This window comes from Molossus molossus, unplaced genomic scaffold (assembly GCF_014108415.1).
Source record: "Molossus molossus isolate mMolMol1 unplaced genomic scaffold, mMolMol1.p scaffold_m16_p_7, whole genome shotgun sequence".
NCBI classification, from domain to species: Eukaryota; Metazoa; Chordata; class Mammalia; order Chiroptera; family Molossidae; genus Molossus; species Molossus molossus.
Window position 1 is genome coordinate 92,800,119 of NW_023425401.1, and position 12,605 is coordinate 92,812,723.

At 41.4% G+C, this 12,605-nt stretch overlaps 1 protein-coding gene across 9 annotated transcripts in view; it reads left to right on the forward strand.

Annotated features, from left to right (window-relative positions):
- NRF1 (nuclear respiratory factor 1) overlaps positions 1-12,605 on the forward strand; it is a 137,490-nt gene that overhangs the window by 30,404 nt on the left and 94,481 nt on the right. Inside the window, exon 1 of one of the 9 annotated variants that reach the window (XM_036246508.1) lies at positions 10,762-10,851. The exons of 7 other annotated variants lie outside the window; for them this stretch is intronic. The gene's annotated coding sequence lies outside the window, so the exon portion shown is untranslated. Of the gene's footprint in view, positions 1-10,761; positions 10,852-12,605 lie in introns of those variants that run through there. One more of the 9 variants, XM_036246511.1, reaches the window with a different exon arrangement.

The following is a 12,605-nucleotide window of genomic DNA, read 5'->3' on the forward strand; positions in this document are numbered from 1 at the left end:
TTTCAGTAGCCTTTTAATTGGGTTTCTTGTTTCCACCCTTTTTCTTCCTTCAGTCTGCTTTTACATAACAGGCCAAGTGAGCCTTTTAAAATGCTCAAAGCCTTTCAAAGACTTCCCATCTCGTTCAGAGTAAAATCCAAGGTTCTTAACGTAGCCTTCAAGGCCCCACAAGCCTGACCCTGACTAACCTCCCTGACCTTATCTGCCTCTCCTTCCCCAGCTTAGGGTGTTTCAGGTACTGGGGACATTTTGCCATTCCTTGTTCACACCAAGCAGACTCCTGCCTCAGCATCTTTGCATTTGCTGTTCTTGATGCCTGGATACTCTTCCCCCAAGTATTTTGTGCTGTCTTCCTCATTTCCTGTAGATATGAGCTCAGCTTGTCAGAAAAACATTCCTTGACCAACCTCTGCACCCTCTGCCCCTGCCCCCACCTCCTTTCTTCCTAAAATGTTATGTATGTATATTTGTTTATTTTTTATCCCTCCAGTAGGATGTAAAATCCAAGAAGGCAGGGATTTTGTGTTGTTGTTTATTGCTGTCTCCTCTGTACTGATGCTCTACACATCAGTAGGTGACTATCATGTATGTGTTGAATGAGTGGATGTATTGAATCTTTTGCAAAGGCACTATCTCAACTCTTCTTTCACTGCATTTAATATTGATTTCTCCCTTCATTTGGCTACCATGGCACCACTATCTCCTGATTCTCATTTTTCCTTTTAACGTCCTCTCACTCTTTTTCACTTTTTTTTTTTTTGCCTCCTATATATACACCCCTTTGAATGTTCCCCAAGTTTCCTTGCTTATTTTATTGTCCTACTTTACATAATATTACAGGTCAATTTTATTCATGCTCTATAATTTCATTACCATCTTCTTGTTGATGAATCTCAAATTTTCACCTGCACCACAGCTCCAGATCTAGGTATGTGTTCAAACAGCTAGCATGAGTGTTGTCACACATTCTCTTTCTTTGCACATCTGCTCTTTTACTGTTTTGTGCTTTGGTTATTGAGCCACTCACTAATCCAAGCCAGAAAGGTGGGCATCATCTTGGAGTTACCTTTCCCTCACTGTTCACATTCAGTTGTTCACTAAGTCCTTTCCATTTCACCTAGATATTTCACGTCCCCACTGTATTAGTTGAGGCCACCATTGGTGCTCCCTCATGAACCATTGAATTAGTTGCCTGACTGGATTGACTCAGTCCTTCCCATGCCATTCATCACACAACTGGAATGTTTGCAGAGTGCTACTCATCACCTTTAATAACGCTTCCATCCTGTAGCCTAGAACCATAAGGGTGGCCAGGAGTTGTTACAGAGGGCTTTTGGCCTATGGTTATCTGTAGGCCAAGTAGATAATACTGTCTCTCAAAAGTATTGCTTACTGCCCTGGCCAGTTTGGCTCAGCGGTTAGCGTGTTGGGCCTGCGGACCAAAGAGTCACATGTTTGATTCCAGCCAAGGGCATGTACCTCAGTTGCAGTTCATGCAGGTAGCAACCAATCGGTGTTTCTCTCTCACATCGATGTCTCTCTCTCTCTCTTTCTCTTCTACCCTGCCTGAGCGAGGCAGCCCAGGAGTGGACATCCTAAAGAGAACTTGCTGTTGGTAGGAGCTTGCTTTGCTCCCCTCTTCTCTCCCTCCCTCCCACTCTCCCTCCCACTCTGTCTGAAGATAAATGTAAAAATATCCTCAGGTGAGGATTAAAAAAAGAAAGAAAAAAGTATTGCATACTAGTTAAGAGAAAAAAAAAAGAACCCTAAGTAATTTTTTATATACCCTTTCATTATCTGTTTTTCTGAATAAATGCAACTGTCATGGAGTAGAGGTTTATTTTTGTGTTTTCTTTGTTTATTTTAGTTGCTATGAAGAGATCTCTATAGTATTAAGTATCACTGAGCTAGAAGACAAAATAAAAATAACTGCACAGCATATAAGACCCCACCATCTGGCCTCTTGGAGGCAAGCAGAACCTCTGGTGCACTTCATGCCTGATCATAATGCCATACTGTTGTGTCTATTCCTAATACTTCCACTTCACCCCCTCCTAGCCCCCAGCAACACTTCTCAAATAGCTACTCCATAAAATCTTTCCTGATCAGGATAAAATCCAAACTCCTTTCCAAGGCCTTGCGTGATTTTTGCAATGTTGTCTTCTTCCACCCTCCTTTTCACCAGGCTCTTCCTATGGCTGCCTTCTCATCCATTTAGATCACAAATCAGATGTCTCATCACAGACCCCAACCCCTGCCATTTTCTTATTATATGGCCTTATTTTATCTTCTGCATAGCACATGCCACTTCCTAAAATGTCTTTGTTGTTATGGTTTCCTCCACTAGAGTATAAGCTCTTTAAGGTTAGGGACTCTGTTTTATTTCTCATTACTGTGTCTCTTGGCCTAGAACCTGGTCTCCAGTAAAAGTTCGTTGACTGATTGGATTACTTATCCTCTCTTTGAGTTCCATTCTCCCTATAATTATGTTCTTTAGCATTTATACATTGCATTGCAGAGTCTTTGTTGTTGTTAGAGTTTGCAACTTGTGGTGCTGGACCAAGCAAGCACTGTAAATGAGCGAGGCAGCCCAGGAGTGGACATTCTAAAGAGAACTTGCTGTTGGTAGGAGCTTGCTTTGCTCCCCCAGCCAGTCAGTTGCCAGTCTGAAATGATAATGATTAGCATTTATTGGGGGGGAGGGGGGCGGTGCACTCTGCTAAGTGCTTTACTTAATATTTCATTCAATCCTGACCTCAACACTATGAGGAAGGTATTAGTACATTATCACCAGTTTATAGATGTGAAACTGAGACATATAGGTTATGTAATATGAAACTAGCAAAATGGCAGAACTGGCTCTGGAGCCCAAGTTTTATTTTTCCTTATCCTCACCTGAGAACATTTTTGCATTTATCTTCAGATAGAGTGGGAGAAACATCGACATGAGAGAGACACCCCGAGTGGTTGCCACCCACATGACCCCAACCAGGGCGAGGGACAAACCTCAACCGAGGTACGTGCCCTTAGTGGGAACTGAACCCGGGACTCTCCGGTCCACAGACCAGCGCTCTAACCGCTGAGCCAAACTGGGCAGGGCTGGAGCCCAAGCTTTTAACATTGCACTGCTTTCTGGTGTTCCCAGATCTTTCTGACTTTTCAAGAAGTCAGAAACCTGGCACCTTTATGCTGAATGTCAGTAGTTCACATTTAAAAACCAATGACATACAAAACAGTGCAGACCAAACAAAGCAGTTATCAGAGGCTGCTTTGGTTTACATGGTTTTTCTCTGACCAGACCTGGAGCTCTTTTAGTCATACCCTTAAGATCCAGCACTCAAATGCTTGATGGATGGTTGCATGAACAAATGCAACTAATTGTTCCCTCTTCTGCCTCACTTTTCTTGCTTTACAATAAATAAAATAATGCCTTCTTTTTCTGTGGCATGTTGCAGTTATAAAGTGATTTCACCCTATATTATTGTTTGACTTTTTAAAAAGCCTCAACTAATAATGCTACCACCACACTGTATGTATGTGTTCCTTAGCTCTTTCACAGTGGATCAGAGGGAGTAAAACACAGGAAGTAAACCACAAAATGTTGAGTGTTAGGCTCACTTCTCATCTGTATTAATATTGTTGTTGCCACTGATCTTCTTATGCCCAGCTCCATGTGTGAAAAAGCATGCTTTTAAATTAATGAGATAATGAATACACTATCCATATATTGTGGAAAATAGAGCACTGTAGATATTGGGATTTTGGTTGTTAGGTCTTTGGTTGTTAGATCTTGACTCTTCTGGATAGACTTCCACTGATTTCCAGTGATTGGTCTGGCCTTCATTTTTACGTATATTTTTAAAATTTTCTTGTTTCTAAGTTTATATAAATAATAATTTATGTAAACTGCCATTTGACCCAGTGATCCCACTTCTAGGAATATAATCTAAGAAGCCTGAAAAACCAATCAGAAATAGTATGTATACTCCTATGTTCATAGCAGCGCTATTTACAATTGCTTAGATCTGGAAACAGCCCCAGTCTGCATCAGTAGAGGAGTGAATAAAAAAGCTGTGGAGCCCTGGCCGGTTTAGCTCAGCGGTTAGAGCGTCGGCCTGCGGTCCTGAGAGACCCGGGTTGGGTTCCTGCTAAGGGCACGTACCTCGGTTGCAGTTTGTCCCCGGCCCTGGTTGGTTGTGCGGGTGGCAGCCACTCGATGTGTCCCTTCACATCGATGTTTCTCTCTCTCTCTCTCTCTGTTCCTCTCTCTCCCTCCCACTCTACCTGAAAAAAAAACTGGAAAAATGTCCTCGGGTGAGGATAAAAAAAAAAAGAATTTCTATTTTATGCCCTGGCCGGTTTGGCTCAGCGGTTAGAGCGTCGGCCTGCGGTCCTGAGAGACCCGGGTTCAGTTCCCGCTAAGGGCACGTACCTCGGTTGCAGTTTGTCCCCGACCCTGGTCGGTTGTGCGGGTGGCAGCCACTCGGTGTGTCCCTTTCACATCAATGTTTCTCTCTCTCTCTCTGTTCCTCTCTCTCCCTCCCACTCTACCTGAACAAAAAATGGAAAAATGTCCTCGGGTGAGGATTAAAACAAACAAACAAACAAACAAACAAAAAAACCACCCTGGCCGGTTTGGCTCAGAGGTTAGAGCGTCAGCCTGCGGTCCTGAGAGACCCGGGTTCGGTTCCCGCTAAGGGCACATATCTCGGTTACAGTTTGTCCCCGGCCCTGGTTGGGTCCTGTGGGTGGCAGCCACTCGATGTGTCCCTTTCACGTCGATGTTTCTCTCTCTCTCTCTCCCTCCCACACTCTATCTAAACAAAAAATGAAAAAATGTCCTTGGGCGAGGATAATTAAAAAAAAAAAAAAAAAGCTGTGGTATATTTACACAATGGAACACTATGCAGCTGTAAGAAAGAAAGATCTCTTACCCTTTGAGACAACATGGAGGGACCTGGTGGGTACTGTGCTAAGTGAAATAAGCCAAATAGAGTAAGATAAGTGTCATATGAATATAATGAACAAAATAAGCTGATGAGCAAAACAGATCCAGAGACATGGAAGTAAGGAACAGACAAACCTCAGAGGGAAGGTGGGGGGCAGATAAACCAAAGAACTTATATGCATATATGCATAACCAATGGACACAGACAGTAGTGAGGTGAAGGCAGGGGGCAGAGTGTCAATGGGGAAAAAAGGGAGGGACATCTGTAATACTTCCAATAATAAAGATAAAAATTTTTTAAATAAAAATAATTTATAAATAATAGGGACTTATATACTATTTAAAATTCTATTTAAAATGTTTTTTTTTATAAAATAGTATAATGGCCCTAGCCAGTTTGGCTCAGCAGTTAGAGCGTCAGCCTACGGTCCAGAAACCCAGGTTTGGTTCCTACTAAGGGCATGTACCTCGGTTGCAGTTTGTCCCTGGCCCTGGTTGGGTTGTGTGGGTGGCAGCCACTCGATGTGTACCTTTCACGTCGATGTTTCTCTCTCTTCCTCTCTCTCCCTCCCACTCTATCTGAACAAAAAAATGAAAAAAATGTCCTTGGGTGAGGATTAAAAAATAAAATAAAAAATTAATTAAATTAAATATTATAATGATTATAAACATAAAAGTTGTGTGCACACTTTTCTCTATTTTCCTTGAAAGTCAGCTTTGTCCTTTTTAAAAAACAATTTTATTCCCTTTTCATCTACTGTAAGTGGGAGTAGGTAATTACCTAAACTATTTAATATGGGTGAAGAAAATCATGACATCAGTTGACTACCCTGGTGCTCACAGAAGACGGTAGCTTCAAAAGATTTTGCTTTGGGAGCTTCATGAATTGCATTTGCTCCTGTAGTGGGGAAGCATGCTGTCAGGACCCTCAGTTTGTAGGGACCAGGTTTCAAAGTAGCTGTATCCTCTAAGGCTGTGATGGTGGGAAGAACAGGAGACAGGTAAGAGGGACTGGGATGAGTGACTACAGGTGCAATTTGAAAAATCTCTTTAGTTCAATGGGCATATTATTTTATAATCCTAATTCACTGGACCTTCAGTAAAACCCAAATTTTGGGTTAAAGATACACATATGATAGTGCAGGGTTAGAGATTGTGCTTTAGGGCAAAGAATGGGTGGGTCTCTTATGGAGAAGATGGAGCACTTGATTGTAAGGCACGAGATGTGGGTTAAAGTTTTGGTTTTGCCACCAAGTAGAGATGTGACCTTGGTTGACTAACTTAGCCTTTCTGGGTCTCAACTTAATCTGTAAATGAGGAAATCAAACTGTATTATCTCCCTCTGGACCTCAGGCCGAAGCTCTAACCGCTGAGCCAAATTGGCCAGGGCCAAACTATATTATCTCTAAGGTCTTAGGCATTTTAAATTTGCCTCTTGTTCAAGTTATAGGCAGTTGGGTCTGACTCATTATCAAGATAAGAGGATATAGTTAGGAAAGCCAAAGTGAATAGTTACATATTTTTCAGGCAGCCTCCATCAGGGTGCTTGTGCTTCCTAACAAATCAAATAGCAGAGAGCTTTTGAGAAAAAAACTTGTCTCCTATCTCATCTCTTTCCTTTCTATCCTCAGCCCTACAATCCAGAGACAACCTTCAAACACTGTTTTACTATATCTCTTTTTAGCTTCTCGTGGAGCTACTTCCATGAGGCTTAATAATATGAGTAAACTTCTGTCCCTTATTTATCAACTTTAGATAATATATGGATGTGTTTTGTTTTTTTAATCTTTATTGTTGAATGTATTACAGATGTTCCTCATTTTTCCCCCATTGATCCCCTCCTCCCCACTCCCACCCCCCACCCGCCTTTTCCCACACTGTTGTCTGTGTCCTTTGGTTATGCATATAAGTTCTCTAGATTATTCCTTCCCACCGCCCAACCCCCTTCTCTTTGAGGTTTGTCAGTCTAGCAACCAATTTGTTCTAGTTAATCCCTTCACCCTTTTCACCCATTCCCTCAACCCCCCTCCCATCTGGCAACCAACAAAATGTTCTCTGTATCTATGATAATGTTTCTGTTCTGCCTGTTCATTTTGTTTGTAGATTCCATTGCCGATAGATATGTATTCATTGACATTTTGTTTGTTCATATATTTTATCTTTTTCTTCAAAAAGACCCTTCAATATTTCATCTAAGAACGGTTTGGTGGTGATGAACTCCTTTAACTTTTTCTGGTCTGGGAAACTCTTTATGTGGCCATCGATTCTAAATGACAACTTTGCAGGGTAGAGTGATCTTGGTTGTAGGTTCTTGCCTTTCATCACTCTGAATATTTCTTGCCACTCCCTTCTGGCCTGCAAAGTTTCTTTTGAGAAATCAGCTGACAGTCTTATGGGAACTCCCTTGTAGGTAACTAACTGCTTTTCTCTTGCTGCTTTTAAGATTGTCTCTTTGTCTTGAACCTTTTGCATTTTGATGTGTCTTGGTGTGGGCCTCTTGGGATTCATCTTGTTTGGGACTCTCTGTGCTTCCTGGACTTGTATGTCTGTTTCCTTCAGCAAGGCAGGGAGGTTTTCTGCCATTATTGTTTCAAATAGGTTTTCGATTTCTTGTTCTCTCTTTTCTCCTTCTGGCACCCCCAAGATGGGAATGTTGGCACACTTGAAGTTGTCCCAGAGGCTCCTTACCCTATCCTCATTTTTTTGGATTCTTTTTTCTTTTTGCTGTTCTGATGGGGTGTTTTTTGCTTCCTTGTATTCCAAATCGATGGTTTGCTTCTTGGCTTTACCTTCTCTACTATTGAATCTGTGTAAATTATTCTTTATTTCAGTTAGTGCCTCCTTCATTTCTGACTGTGCATTTTTCATTTCTGACTGGTCCTTTTTAATGCTCTTGAGGCCCTCACTAAGTTCATTGAGCATCCTTATAAGCAGTATTTTGAACTCAGCATCTATTAGGCTGCTTGTCTCCATTTCGCTTAGTTCTTTTCCTGGAGTTTTGTTCTGTTCTTTCATTTGGGACCTGTTCCTTTGTCTCCTCATCTTGGCTGCCTCCCTGTGTTTTTTTCTGTGTATTACTTAACCAGAGGTATGGGGCTATCTGAGACCAGATGCTGCTTGTTTGAAAGAATTTAGGAAAACCTGAAGCAGGATCTAAGACAGGCCAATCCTATGGTTAAGCAACTGGCAACAGCTTGGGTAGGCCTGAAAGTTGGGTGGGGTGGGGCGGGGCGGAGCCTCAGGGAATCACCAGGGCGGGTCAACCAGTGTGAGCCAGGTTGCTGGAGTCCCAGATACACTGCCCCAGGGAAGGGCTCACCAAAGGAACAAAGGCCTCTGACAGCACGTTTGTCCTGGAGAAAGCCCCCTCTGCAGCCCTTGCCCCAATGTCAAACAGCTCTGTTCTTCCCTGTATGTCTCTGGTGCCCCTCGAGCTGCCTCCCCTCCAAGCTGAGAGGGAGTGAGTCCCGTAAGTCCATACGCGGGCCCTTTAAGAGGAGTTGCCTGGGGCTCTTGCAGCCTCAGCCTCCCTGAGCCTCAGTTCCCGCTGGTTTTACCAGCCAGAAGTGATGGGGATTCTCTTCCTGGCACTGGAACCCTGAGCGGGGGCGCCTGGTGTGGGACGGGGACCCCCTCAGTCCTCAGGAAGGACCTTCCCAGCCGAGGAATCCTCCTGAATTTTATCCGCCACACGTTGGTGGGGACTAGCCAGTCCTACCAGTCTCGATGTGGCTGCTTCTTTAATTCCGTAGTTGTAGGACCTCCATTCAGCTTGATTTCAGGTTGTTTTGAATGATGATTGTTCTATAGTTTAGTTGTAACTTTGCTGTGGTTGTGGGAGGATGATATACCACGTTTACCTACGCCACCATCTTGACCGGAAGTCTCTGGGTGTTTTTAAATATGAAAAATAAGAATTTAATAGACATTTTCTACCCTGTCGTCTCTCCATCTGCCTTTATTTGATATTTATATTCTTTTTGATAGTCTTTTATGAATTTTCTTATAATTTTAAAGATAAACTTTTATTTAAATTTTTTTAATTTATTGATTTTTTTGTTGTTGATTTCAGAGAGAGAGGAAGGGAGAAATAGAGATAGAAACATCGATGAGAGAGAACATCAATTGTCCACCTCCTGCATGCCCCCCACTGGGGATTGGGCCCACAACCTGGGCTTGTGCCCTGACCAGGAATCGAACCGGTGACCTCTTGGTGCATGGGTTGACACTCAGCCACTGAGCCACACCAGCTGGGCTTTTAAAAAGAATTTTAACAAGCGTTTATTTGAGCCAAACTGAGGACAGTGCTGGGGGGAGCAAGATCTCAAATTGCTCCTAAACTTTTATTTTTGATCCATCAACTTTCAATAGGGTCTCAACTTGCAATTTGTAAAGTGGGGTTACAAGTACTTCTGTGCTTTCCTTTTTCTTTATTTTACCTTCTAGAAACTATACTTTTACATCATTAAGGTTAAGATTTTCATTCTGCCCCCATCCACCACCAAGTATTATGTACTTATCTTTATGTTTAGATTGCTGCTTTTACTGCTTTACCTTTCTATGCCTGCCATAATAGCAAGTCCAGAATCACAACTGTATAACTACTCAAAGTTTTATGACCTTTTAATGCTAAGGAAATATTGGGTATGTGTAAAGACTTAACTTAGTAAACCATTCGTTTACTCATTTAGGTGACATATTTATTGAATATCAGAATTATCACATTGCTGTTTATAATAGTGATAATTTGAAAACAACCTAAATGAGTGACTTTTGTCAATTAGTAAAATAAGTGCTGTATACTTTTACTAGGAATGCTCTGTAAACATTTTAAAAATGATATAAAAATGTTAACGTGAACATTTTAATTATTTATAAAATAGTACACTATAGCCTCACTTTTGTTTAAAAAATCAACAACCATATAAGAAACTTGGTGGAGAGTGGGGGAAGGTAGACGCAAATACTGTATACACCAAATTGTTAACTTCATAATGTGGCTGTGTTGGGTGGTGATTCCTGTTTCTTTTTTGTTTTTTCTTAATTATATTTTCTCAGTTATTCAAAAAGAACATGTGTTACTTCTATACTAAAAATTTTAAACTAAAGATAAAAACTTAGTGTTGCCAGTCATAGTTTTTCTTGGAATATTAGTGTTAAAATAATCTAGGAATACCTGATAAGAATTCAGTAAATATTTGTGGAATGAGAGAAAGATTGAATCACAGAGATTCATAGATTAGTAGTATTGACACTTATATCTTCATAATTTTATCCAGAGACAATTTCAGTTACCTCAAAAGAAAAATCATGCGTTGAACTGTCTGCCAGATCTAAGAAGCAGCTTTAACTGAACGTTGGTTGTGTAATGACAGATCCAGCAGGATTGAGGCCCTCCATAGAAGCAGGCAACAGTTCTGTTTCACAATAAGCAGATCTGAATCAAAGTGCTCTTTGTGCTCGTCTGAGACGCAGGGGTGGGACTTGTGGCAATTTATGTTATTTCTTCTTCATGGAAATTGAGGTAGTTTCTAATCCTGCTATCACATGACAATTGCTTATTTGATTTTTGGTAATTTGGGGAGCAGCTGTGGACAAATGATTTTTCTGCAAAAAAGAGCCAGCTGCATTCTGACCCATTTGCAAATAAGTGCCTGGGCAGACTAAACTTCCTATCCATCATGTTTTAATCCAGGGATAGCTTCAGCAACTCATTGGCCTTTTATTGATATTTGTAGCTGTTAATAAGCATCTGAGTATTTGAGAATGCATTTTCTAATCCATTTTATCATTGTCATTAACATTAATTAGGTACCTTCTCCATTCAGGGTGTTCTGCCAGACACCTGGTTGTAAGATGTAAGGTATTGTACAATGTGGATAGAATACTTTCCTCTTTAACAGGTGGGTCAGCATAAGCTTTATTGTCAGTAGATTAGATTGCAGTCTAAAGAAAGAATCTGTCCTGGCCAGTGTGGCTCAGTTGGTTGAGCATCGTCCCATGCACCAAAAGGTCACCAGTTAGATTCCTGATTAAGGCACATGCCCAAGTTGTGGACTAGATACTCAGTAGGGGGCGTGCAGGAGGCAGCCGATCAGTGTTTCTCTTTCACTGCGATGTTTCAATTAAAAAACACACACACACACACACACACACACACACACACACACACACACACACACACATATAAAGAAAGGATCTGGTGTGGAGGAAGCCAAGAGCAGCTGTATTCCTTTTGTCCCCAGACTTCTGAGTCTTTGGTCTGAATGCTTATTGATGCCCCTTTACTATGCGATGTGTTTTTTCTGTTTGTTCATTTGTTTTTATGCTCACCCGAGGATATTTTCCCATTTATCTCCAGAGAGAGTGGGATGGAAGGTGGGAGTGGCAGGGGGGAGGAGAGGTGAGAGAGACACATCGACTTGCGGCCTCCTGCATGACTCCAGACCAGGGTCAGGGAGGAACCGCAACCGAGGAACGTGCCCTTGACCGGACTCTGGTCTGTGGGCTGATGCTCTAACCACTGCGCAAACCACCAGCCAGGGCACAATGTGCTTTTATAAAGCTGTTGCTTCTGCCTGCGGCACCCTTCTATTCTAGCACCTGGCAGAAGACTGTTCCTTTAAGATACTTACTCAATGTCCTTGTAGTCTTTCACTCTCAGTGCTTTCTTAGCCCTTGGTGATTATCACTAGAATATAGTTTTGTTTTATTTTTTTCCCTTTTTTAAATGGCAAGAGCTTTCTTAGCTAACTTTATTAATTTGCACTTAGTTTTTTAAAGCTCATATAACCCAGGGAATTTAAGAAATACAATCAAGGTAATTGAGTAGGAAGGGTCTTCTGTAATGAGACAGTAACATTCATTCTGTCTTTGCAATGTTTAATTTTCATGAGAGACAGATTTATCTTGAATTATTGCATGAACCTACTCTATTGGAAATTTCTTTAACAATGATATATAATGCCCTGTGATTAGAAGCAGGTCATTTCAAAACTTAAATTTTTTATTTTTTTAATCCTCACCTGAGGACATTCTTGCATTTATCTTCAGATAGAGCAGGAGGGAGAGAGAGAAACACTGATGTGAGAGAGACCCATTGAGTGGTTGCCACCCACACAACCCCAACCGGGGCCAGAGACAAACTGCAACTGAGGTACGGGCCCCCAGCGGGAACTGAACCCGGGACTCTCTGGTTCGCAGGCCAACACTCTAACCACTGAGCCAAACTGGCCAGGGCAAATTTTTTATTTCTTTAATCACAGTTGTCACATTTCACGTGGTTAGTAGCCACATGTGGTTATTGGCTATTGTTCTGGACACTGTAAATTTAGAACATTTCCATCATCATGGAAATTTCTATTTGTCAGTACTGATCTATAACCTAAAGAAGAGATGATGTATTTTAAAGCATTTAGTGAAGTAGATTCACCTATTTTCTATGGAAGGGTTTTTTTTCCACTTGAAGGGTTTTAAGTAACTTGAAATTCCCCATTTTCTTTACATATATTTTTGGATGTGGCACCCTCTAGTGTTTCATCTGTGGGATAGCCAAATCATCATGAAATAATCTGTTTATGATTTGAGTCTAAGAACTTGAAATATTTTGGAAAATTTTATGGATATATGCATTTTTCTAGGGAGGAGATCTGTAGCT